Below are 12,313 nucleotides of genomic sequence, written 5' to 3' on the forward strand. Positions count from 1 at the left end.
CTTCAGGTGATCTAGATGCAACCAGGTGTCAAGAGCATGATCTAAGATTTTAAATTTGGCCTTATTGTTTGATACTGAGATAACTCTGTATGATCCAAGAAACTTAGGTGACAGTTTGGAAGTAGGAGTGTGATTTTGATCATATGGGGACCTCCGTGCTCAAGAGGCGTAACCACCACCTCCAACGTTTTTGAGCTACTAACGGAATCGGTAGATGGAAGCACCCTCTGTCTAGCCTTGAAAGCAGAATACTGGAATTGGACCTTTACGTCCCTTTAACTAAGGGTATTCAATCGCGTGCTGTGGCGAGCAAGAGTCATGACGAGGTATACTAACTCCATGCTCAAGGGGTGTACTTGGCTGAGTCAGCCAGCCAATCACCGCACCGTTTGTGTCCTGCCTGCCTGCTCGGCCAATCACAGCGCCGCTCCGAGTCTCTCAAGCCTCCCCGCCTCACGTGGTGAGTTAAAGGAGGCCCTCCTGTTCTTTCTGGACTTTTATTTTCTTGTTTTATTGCGGGTATCGAGTGAATTATTGGTGATCATGCTGATATTTATTTACATCACAAAAATACTTATAAAACACGAACCAATAAGAGTTTTAAGCTGAAATTTTCAGGGATTCTTATTTTTAATACACTTGTTGACTGTGCCAAAAAGTAAATAAAATCGGATGATAAACACTTACACATATAAAATTACCCCTGTATTTTTTTCATTGAAGGAAAAACTCTTTTGAAATATATATATATATTTACACAATGGAATTTGTCTCCTCGTAAGCTATCGTTTCATACCAAATACCTTTACGTTTTTTTTCTTCATTGTGTAATTGTTGTTAGACTTTAAACACGGTTTCTCGAAATTTTGGGTTTGGCACATACGCCCCTTGAGCACGGAGGTCCCCATATACAGTCTCATACAGCAATGTTACTTTTTCTTGCAGATTTATTGTGAAGACGAACCATATCTTCATTGGATAGTGCAAGAGCATCTTGAATTCTCTTATAGATATTTTGAAAATTAGCTACCCTAACTTTTACGTAATCTTCAAAATTATAAAATGGATCTACATCTGAAGTAAGCAAAACATCAAAACATATCGGAGTCTCGTCTGAACCAAAAATTACAAAATGTGGGGATTCCGATATACAGCAGAACTGTTTATAGCACTGTTAAGGCAAGCTCGAACTATAGGCATACTGTATGGTCATCCCATGAGCTATCCATGTCTGAATCAAAATATCTTAGAACGTTGAGAATCTTACGATTCTGACGTTCCACTAGTCCATTTGAACTCGGGTGGTAAGCACAATATTTGCTTTGGTGATATTGAAGTATTTACAAAGGTGAGAGAGGGCTTAATGATTAAATTCTGTTCCATTTGTCAATTTGTCCTGAGCCACACTCTTGGTTGATTTGTCTGTCAGAGGGGCAAGAATACAAAATCTAGAAAAATTATCCATGCAAACAAATAGGTATTGGTTACCATTGAGGGGTAAGGGGCAATTTGAGAAGATTGACCGCTATAGTTTCAAAAGGTTTACTTGAGGGCGGGTAATTTAACATAGGAACATGACCGCTAATATGACCTTTGTGAGATGCGCAAGAATGACATTTGTCAATGTAAGCATGAATATCTTTCCTTGTAGTGATCCAAAAATACTGGATTTTAGCTTGGGCAAAGCATTTGTCTTTGTCTGGGTAAGCTGCTATGATGGAATCATGAAGAAGATGGAGTATATCGGGAATGAATATATCTGGTACTACAATTTGATTTACCAATCTGTTTGGCATATGTTTGTTTTCAAATGTTTAATGGTGATACAAGATGTCATCGAGTAAAGTGTAATTTTCCGAGTGTGGAGGTAAGGTCTATCTGTGGTGTCACCTGATTCGAGGAAATATATCACACGCTTCCATAGAAGATCGGAGCGTTGAGCTGTATAACAGCTCGCGAGTAAGATCTACTGAGGAATGTTATGGATAGGTGCTACATTTCTACTCAATGCATTAGCAGCAACGTCTGCTTTGCCTGGAACATAAGCGAAACTGTGCCAGAACTCTTGAATTGTAAGAAACCAACGAGCAAGTTTTCCTGAGATTTTATTTATTCATTTATTTATTTCCAACAGTTATAAAAGTACTTGATGGTCTATATGGACCGTAATCTCATTCCCTAGAATTATTTCTTTACAATATCTAAGAGCATAGATAACGGCTAATGCCTCTAATTCAGTTACTGAATAATTCTTTTCTGCTTTGTTCTGTAGGCGACTAGCATAAGCAATAGGTCTTTGGAGTTTACCATGTTGCTGCATGAGTACAGCACCTAATCCTTTTTGAGGATGCATCCGTGTATAGAATGAAAGGAAGCTTAAAATCAGGAGAGGCAAGTATCGGTGCAGTAGTTAATGCATGTTTTAGACCAAGGAAAGTTTTCTCTTCTTCAGAAGTCCAAAGAAATTTAACATCCTTTTTAAGTAAGGAAGTAAGGGGTTCTGTTACTTTTAAGTAGTTCTTTATGAATCTTCTATAAAAACCTGATAGACCCAGGAATGAGCGAACTTGATCTACAGATATGGGACATGGAAAGTCTCCTACAGCTTTAACTTTGTGTTGGGATATAATAATTCCTTGAGAATTGAGTATATGTCCTAGGAATCGTATTTCTTTCTTAAGGAAAGAACAGTTGGATAGTATCAATTTAAGGCCTGCTTGTGCAAGACACGAAAAAAGTAGTTGAAGCGTTTGTGAAGATTTATTCATAGACTTAGATGCAATTACAATGTAATCAAAGTATACGAAGATACTGTGCCTTATCAATCCACCAAAGACTTTGTACATGAGTTGTGTAAAGACAGAGGTGCAGAAACAAGTCCCATGGCTAACCTTTTGATTTGGAAAGGTCCACTTGGCATACTAAGGCTGTTAGAGGACGTGATTCAGTAGCAAGAGGGATTTGAAAATATACTGACATGAGGTCTAATGTACTAAATACTTCATCGTTTTCGCCTATGGGATGTAGAATGTTTTGCAATATAGGTATAGGATGTCTATCTTGGATAGTTATTTCATTAAGTCCCCAATAATCCACCACAAGGCGGAGGGATCCATCATGTTTGGGAACTACAAAAGTTGGAAAGTTCCATTCTGAGACTGAGGGTTCTATGATATCTTGTTCAATCATGTTTGCAATAAGTTTATCAACTACTTGTCTCTTACCATGAGGTAGTCTATAAGCAGGTATGCGGCATGGTTTTGAATTTTCTCTAAGTGGAATGCGGTGATGAGTAAGGTTTGTAGCATCATGTGGTTCACCATCTAATGCAATAATATTCCTAAATTGATTGCATAATAAAATTATGCAATCTTGTGCATCAGGGAAAACGAAAGTGTTTAAATAGGAGCCTACATTGGGTTCTTGCGGATCAATTACTTTGGATGATGTGGTACAGACTTGAACAGAATGGAATTGTTCATCCATGACTTTGGCACGAGAAGGATACACAAGAAAATTACACAATTTTGTACCAGTGGTGAGCGAGATTGGGGCGTATGAGTCATTTGCAATGATTAACTGAGTGTGACCCTTCAAAGGATTACAAAGGCGGAGCATGCCGACAGGAGACCTTTTGATCCATATCTAGGTCGGATGCGAAAAAAAAATCATATTAATAATAAAACAATAAATAGAAACTATAATAATGTAAATAACAAATAAAATACATAAATAAATCCATAGGTATAGTTGAATAATAAACAAACAGGTAAATAGTAAATAATGATAAATTGACATATAACTAATAATAAATGAAAATCAGACAGACAAATGATAACAAAACAAAAACAAAGTAAATGAAAATCAGACAGACAAATAATAACAAAACAAAAACAAATAATATAAGATAAATTATAATCATTACAGCATCTTACTTAGGTATTTATCTAACTGATTCTTAAAGCTTCGAACTGAACTACATTGCACTACCTGTGCAGGAAGTTTATGCCATTCATTTACTACACGGTTGGCAAAGTTGTTTGTACCTACTTCCAAATTGAATCTATTTCCGGATAGTTTGAGACCATTGTTTCTTGTCTGATTCTCATTCAATGTGAGGTTGAGCACAAGGCTGCATTAAGCGATATGCCGTATACACGATTTTATTCTGGCAGACTACATCAGATTCCGTAGCTTTAAAAACACGAAGGTGTGCTTTACAATATTTATGTGGGGGTTGAGTCAATGGTTTTGATATAATTGCATGTGTTATGTGTGTACTTGTTGGCATCACCTAAGAAAAAGGGGCGAGTTCAATGAGAATTCATCTAATAGAGGTGAGGCGGTGTCACCTGAAGAAGAGATATCTACAGAAGCCAAAGATCTTTGTGCCACGTCTGAAATTTTTAGATATACGTGATTTACGTGTCCGCTTTGTATATGGAGCATGAGAACTGTGGTAGGGAGCCTACAGTCTACTGAGTCATCATTCTGGAATCATTGATATCGCTCAGCCATCTGAATATTATCTATATATAATTTAAAAGCAGATGATGGCAAGGCAGGGAAGAAGTTGTCATAAGTGATACAATTTTGTGAAGGATGGGTGGCAATGTTATGCTGTTTCATGGTATGTAATCCAATGAATATATAAGCAGAAAATTGATCATCAGCTACATACATTGTGACTGGAATTGATGGACATGCGTCTGCAAAGCTTATGGCATGTGTGATCTTTCCTAACACAGGAAACTCAATACCATCTGCATTACATAGATAAAATCAGGGGGTTCCGTAATAATTACACAGATGTAGTGACCTCATTCCCGACGAGACTGTTGATCTCTCTCAGTTAGATGAAGATGATCCCCTTATCTGCCCCATCGTTTTGGAGGAGGTAAAGGGGGTTATCTCGGCTTTAAAACTAAAAACCCCTGGCCCTTCAGGCATCGATGCACACATACTCAAACGTATGCCAGACAACATAATCTCACACATGACGACACTATACAATAGCTCACTAGCCTCTGGGTACTTCCCGCAACTATTCAAGGCCTCCCACACCATCCTCATTCCTAAACCCCAGAAACCCGCCTCCGCCCCCCTTTCATGCCGGCCGATCTCCCTTCTGGAGTACTTTGGTAAGGTGTTTGAGCACGTCCTCTGCCGCCGCCTGACCATGTACCTAGAAAGGGAGAATGTGCTGAGGGATTGCCAATTTGGTTTTCGGCCGGGGCGCGGTGCAGAAGACGTCATTTCCATGATCACTCAATGGGTTCAAAGACCGCCAGACGGTCGCCCTGGTAAGGCCATTTTGGTTTGTGAGGATGTGGAGAAGGCATTCGATACTGTCTGGCATGAAGGCCTTAAGTACAAATTGTACCATAATTTCGACTTTGCCCTGCCGTTCACGAGGTTGCTCTGCAACTACCTGGACGACAGGACAATAAGAATAAAGTGGCGGGGCTGTCTGTCCCAACCTTTTGTGCCGAAGGCTGAAGTACCGCAAGGGTCAGTCCTTGCCCCCACTCTGTACAATCTATATATGAATGACCTGCAAGAGCCAGCTTATCCACGCAACCGAGCTCTAACTCTTTCGTATGCGGACGACACTAACCACATTAGCAGACACAAAACGCTGCAGGGGGCGTTACACGTAATGCAAAACATCCTAGACGGGGCACACGCGTGGGAGCAACAGTGGCGCATTAAGACCAGCGCGTCGAAATGCAAAGCTGTATACTTGTGCTGCAAGCGAACCAACAGAACAATCACAAACACTCCTCTTAAAATAAACAACACAAACGTCCCAGTGAAAGAACATACCTGTGTGCTGGGTAGCACACTTGATAATGGCCTTACCTGGACCCCACACTTCCGCAAACAGAGAGCGAGGGGGCTGTGCTGGGAAGGCTAAGACGCTTCAAAACTGCAACACTGACCCCCAAACGTCGATTGTACCTAGCCCTCGTCAGACCGATTCTGTGCCAGTCCCTGGGACTAAGCCAGCTGACATGTCCCATTAACTACGACCGTCAGAAGGTTCAGAATACCGCTGTCAAGTTCATCACGGGTTCGCGATGGAGCGACTTCAGAACCACTGAGTCTCTACACCGAATTTCCAACATCCGTCCACTCAACCAACACAAACAAAAACACCTAGAAAAACTGCAGAACAGATACAAACACCTGATACAACACATTACACCTAGACCACACCGTACAGACTATCTGTCAGCTGCGCCCGTCCCACGTGCGGTGTACACGATAAGACGTGTATAACCGCACCTATCAATAATGCACCAGCTTTGACTGGTGATAGCAATAATAATAATGATAATGATAATAATAATAATAATAATAATAATAATAATAATAATAATAATAATAATAATAATAATAATAATAATAATAATAATAATAATAATAATAATAATAATAATAATAATAATGATAATGATAATAATAATAAGAGTAATAATAATATTGCATGTAGCCCATTAATTGACAGGCTATAAGCATACACAAACAACTCTCAAACCCAACACACACCTCTCACGAACATAGCCACGACCCACGCACAAACATCTACACTTACTTTTTCTTCGACTAAAATTAGCTTCCTTTCTAACTCTCTCTTATACTACATCTTCTCATTTCAGTTTACCTCCCACTAAAGATTTTTCCGTTTTTCCACCTTTCTCTACTACTACGCCTCCTACTATTTTCTGAAATTTTGGTGATTGTAATCCCGGTGTCGGCGCCGCCGTCCGAGTTCCCTGTCCATTTCTCCCGAGCCACGACCACCAACAGCCCCTGAACGCTCGCTTAATCGCCCAGTGGCAATAGTCCTCTTTTATACACTACTATCTTTTCATTTCCTTACAGACCTTCTTCCCCTCCCACAAAAACCGATCCCGCGCAAGCGGATGGTCTTACCTTGCAAGTCGTAAGTCGCATAGTTACACGCTTTCTAGCTGAGCGGAATTTGTTGAAACTGGTTAATGATATGATATTTACTGGGGATCCTGTATCCATAAAAAGTGACATAGGGGTGTCATCTGTACATACTGAAACAGAAAGAGCAATTATCCATTTGTGAGAGTTTGAGAATGTACAAATTGGGAGGGTATCCTAGTGGGCACGAGTATTTTGAACAGGTAGTCATAAAGGTGCATTTGGAGGAGAAGAAACTCTATAATGGAAGGCTTGATATTTAAGAGCCCGGCAACGATCCGTAGTGTGAAAGCATTGACCGTGGTGATCACTAAAGTGAGGAGATTTGGTTGATTTCCTCTTGAAACAGTGGTTTGCCAAATGACCTGGGGCCGTATACACAAAACTTTTTTGTTAGCCTTAACAGTCTCTGCTAGCTAACAGAAAATAACTAAAAGTTATGCACTAATGCTTAACTAACAAATGTTAGCTAGTAAACAGTTGTTTGTCAAGTCCCGCTAAACAGTGCTGAAGTTGGCAGCTTATGAACATGTAAATTGACGTATTATTAAAAATTGCACACATAAAACAGTGTTATTAATGCAGTTGTTCAAAAATTATTAATAGAGTATCATGATAGCACAAAAATATCGTATGTATGTTTTTTTTTTTCTTTTTTTCTTTTTTTTTTAGTTCTTATTAACCAACGACAGATATTTTTGGACGAAGACGCATCGCACCGTATGTTTGTAAACATTGTACAGGAAAAAAATACAAACAATATTATTTCATAAACTGTATTTGTTTCCATTAATTTTATCTTTCACTTTTTACTGTAAGTGGGATGAAAACTTGGTAGTAGAGAGAGAGCACTGTAACAGCAATCACACCTTCATGATACCTCACTCAGCCACTGGTCTACTGCAATATAAAATAATGTACAAAAATTTAGTACAGTTTAGAAAATAAGACTGGCACCAATCACAAATATTTATGCACAATACATCTCTGAGCAAGGGTAATTAAGTACAGTACTGTACTGTACTGTATTAATTTAGTGAACATATATTGTAATGTATACAGTATACAGTACAGTACATTCAGAAAAATCGATAAGGATAAGTAGCACATACCTGAAATGAAGATTGGCAATGTAATCTCGAAATGGATGTCCGTTACGGCCAGCCGGTCTACCAGGATTAGGAGGTATCTCTGCTTCACCTGGCTCTTCTTCATGATTCATCTGCACCTACGTCCCCTTCAGCTGCATCGTCGAACAGTTCATCTTCCTCGTTGATAGGCAATGGAATGTTAAACTGCTTGAACATGTTGTGGAGCAGAGCACAGACATAGACGATTTTGCATGTCTTCTCTGGGAACAATCGTACTTCACCATGAAGTACATGGGACCGTCGCTTGAGCTGCCCAATCCCCCTCTCTACTACACATCGCGTCCTCTTTTGTGCTCTGCAATAATTGTTAACCATCATAAGAGGAAATCTGTACTGAAGAGGATTTCTATACTGTATTGGTATTTTGGTTATCACATTAAGTAGACTGGAAAGGACAATACTGTAACCCCTTTAAAATAAACTGTACTATATAGCATAAGACACATGATTTTAACTTATTTGTTATAGTTTGTCTGAACGCCAGCCAGGGGGTTTAGATAAGGCGTCAGCAACCACTCCTTGTAAAGATAGCCACTGTCTCCTAGAAGGTTGCATCCAGCTGGGACATAATTTTGTTCAAAAAGTGCCTTCAAGCCAGACTCGTCCAATATCCTGGCATCATGTACTGAGTTTTGTGTATACAGGCCCAGGGCCCGTATACACAAAACTTGTTAGCACTAACAAATAGCTGTTAAAGGTTACAAATTCCTGTTAATGCTAACATTTAGCTGTTAAGCACTAACAGTGGATACAGAAAACTTGTTAGGGCCTTAAAAGTACTGCTAAGGTAAAAGTGCTGTGGAGGACTATAAGCTCTTAGCAAATTCCTGTTAGTAGAGAAGATGGCGTAGCAACAACAACAACTACAGAGACGACAGCGAGTATATTGACAGCGACGGGACATATTTAACGAGTACAATGACGACGAACTCATCAAACGCTTCAGGATGAACAGTGTCTGATTTAGTGAGGGACCAACTTCAATTCCGAACGAGGAAGATGAACTGTTCGACGATGCAGCTGAAGGGGACGTAGGTGCAGATGAAGAAGAGCCAGATGAAGCAGAGATACCTCCTAATGGGACCTTTTCGCAGTGAGCAAATTGATACCAGACACCGCCAGATTTTGTCATTCTTGCCGGAAAATAAATACTTTTTTGGGCAAGTTTTATAAGCTTATAGAGGTGTATCGTTGTACATTATTGTGTCTGAAATTTAAGTCAATTAATTTCATGATTGCAAACGGCATATTGCATTGTTTGAGCCTCTATTTATAATCACAGATGATATTCGTAAAACAGCCTATAATTGTATCAAGCCAAGCAATTTGTCATTTTCTACCGACTTCAATGGACGTATACTGATATATACTTTCATTTGAATGCACCAAGCAATAGGCAAATCCATGTAATGTATCGAAAATATAATTTTGCATCGAAGACTTAATTTTTTCGGTACGATAAACTTTGTCTTTCTCTTATTTTTTCTTGAATCTGACGTGCAGTTTGCCACGGCACACGTAAAATTAGTCATATTTGTTTGAAAATAGCTCCCAGCAGATCTAAGAGGCTATTCTTTACAAAAATGTCGTTAACTTCGTACGTCCGCCACCACTGTTGTTATTTTTTTTTATCTCACTGATTATCTTCATATACAGGACGTGACAGTGATATCCATTATTTTTCAACACTCTCAGATAAAATGCACAAACCGAAATCAACATCCTCTTATTTTTACTGCTCATAGTTACTTCAGTAAAAATAATTACCTATTTTTAGTTTTACCTTATAATTAAATTAACAAAGCCTTATCACACACCAGTAAGTAAAAATTATAACATTAAGAGTCATGTTTTTAATTTTAAATACATTTATGCAGCAATTTATGGCGTATCTTTTTTTAAATGTCGGTTTCCGAATTAGCTAAGTCACCCCTTTGCCTCGTGAAATCCGAGACAATTGAAAATTCTAGCGCTAATAGGAATCTACGAGCCTGGCTGCGAAAGGTCCCATTCTGGTAGACCGGCTGGCCGTAACGGACATCCATTTCGAGATTACATTGCCAATCTTCATTTCAGGTATGTCGCGTATGTGCTACTTATCCTTATCAATTTTTCTGAATGTACTGTGCTGTATACTGTATACATTACAATATATGTCCATTAAATTAATAAACGTTTAAGTACAGTACAGTACAGTACTGTACTTAATTACCCTTGCTCAGAGATGCAGTACTGTGCATAAATATTTGTGATTGGTGCCAGTCTTATTTTCTAAACTGTACTAAATTTTTGTACATTATTTTATATTGCAGTAGACCAGTGGCTGAGTGAGGTATCATGAAGGTGTGATTGCTGTTGCAGTGCTCTCTCTCTACTACCAAGTTTTCATTCCACTTACAGTCAAAAGTGAAAGATAAAATGAATTGAAACAAATACAGTTTATAAAATAATATAATTTGTATTTTTTTCCTTTACATACATGCTACAGTGTATAATCTTGTGGATCTCATGAAGATTGTCCACCCCAAGCGCGTTAGGGTGGACAATCTTCATGAGAGCGAGACTGGGGTGGACAATCTTCGGTGCGATGCGCCTTCGTCCAAAAATATCTGTCGTTGGTTAATAAGTACTCCTAGAAAAACCATACATACGATATTTATGTGCTATCATGATACTCTATTAATAAATTTTGAACAACTGCATTAATAACACTGTTTTATGTGTGCAATTTTTAATAATACGTCAATTTACATGTCGGGAATAAATCCCGACAGAGGCATTTTTTAGAGTAAATAGACTATTATTACATATTAATATAGACATCTGTGGTTTCGGCCTCAGTTAATTTAGTGAATTGATAGCTGTAGAATTAGGATTAGGATTGAAATACAGCAATTAAGCATATCAAGCTGTATGAAATTTGTATTCTAGAGACTTAGTATAACAAGTTATACAGTCTTACTTTTTCCATTTAGATAGAGTGGCCTATCATTTGTTTCTATATACGAAAATATTATATAAAGCATTTTGTAAGGGCTCGACACCCCTTAGTTACCACAAGCCGGTTGTTCTAACCCCTCTCAGGAATGTCGAGTTACCGATATGTCATTTTCATTATTAATCATTTTATTTACCACTTGGTGTCTTCTCCGTCTTGAGTATTGGTTCTGGTGTATTACCCATCTATAGTTCCTACGCATGGGGATCATATAATATATGTATCGTGCAACATTTTCACTTCAGTTAAGGTGAAGTTGTACTTCCCATAGACCCTTGGCAACGAGAGGCCTAAGGTCACTAGGCGTTCGGCACCAAGAGAGGCCCCTCTGGCGCCAAAACAGGCAGTGTTGGCGTGGTTGAGTTCAAGACTTCAAGTTGAGGACAAGACAAGTCCGAGACAAGAAATGTAATTGACCAAAGTGTTAGTGATTAGTGACTAGGGGATGATATGAATTCACCCCAATCACAGACCTCATATAAATCATGTGTGAAGTGCATATACGACGAAGCGTGTCTTAAACCAGTGAGGGGATTCTGTGAGAGAACCACTTCCCCTCAGCATACCTATATCCTTTCCCATCCCCATACTCACCCTCCATGCCACGCCCGAAGTTCGTTACGCACATCACCGTCATTAACCAGAACAAAGACGAAGAAGATTTCCAAGTGGCCCCAAGGCCACGGTAAGTCACAAATTTAGTTCAATGAAATATTCAAACCAATATGAATAATGGAAATAATTACATATTCATAAAGATACATGATGCTTTGTGATGCCATTATACGTTTCAGGGTTCGATGGTTCCCTGCTGTTCACAGGTACGTAGTTTTGTAGTGTTGAAAGTTGTATACAAAGTTCACGCAGAGTATCCCAGTATTAACTCGGTGGGACGGTCACCTAGATTACTTCTTTGTCGCGGCTAGTGCCGCTTAAATTGTTTTTATCGGCTTAAGAAACCTGCACAGCGAAGCTATAGCGGTAATCCCCTACCACACTCCTGGCCAAATGGCCACTTCCGGAAGGGAGTGTGTGGTTGGACATTCCGCATAAATCATCGGAAATTTAAAATTCCCGGCTCTGTGCAGGTGGCGCAAGCGTCTACAACCCCACCTCCCCCTCCCTATCCCCTCCCTTCTTACTCGGCTGCACGGATTGAGCCGTCACTTCAATGAGAAATGAAGGCTTCGCCTGTGGGAGGAGGGAG

At 39.3% G+C, this 12,313-nt stretch overlaps 1 pseudogene; it reads right to left on the reverse strand.

Annotated features, from left to right (window-relative positions):
• Positions 1–7,717: 7,717 nt before the first annotated feature.
• On the reverse strand, positions 7,718–11,707 carry LOC143040210 (uncharacterized; annotated as a pseudogene).
• Positions 11,708–12,313: the final 606 nt, after the last annotated feature.

Source organism: Oratosquilla oratoria, chromosome 28, assembly GCF_046742065.1.
Source record: "Oratosquilla oratoria isolate Oo_2021 chromosome 28, ASM4674206v1, whole genome shotgun sequence".
Classification (NCBI taxonomy): domain Eukaryota; kingdom Metazoa; phylum Arthropoda; class Malacostraca; order Stomatopoda; family Squillidae; genus Oratosquilla; species Oratosquilla oratoria.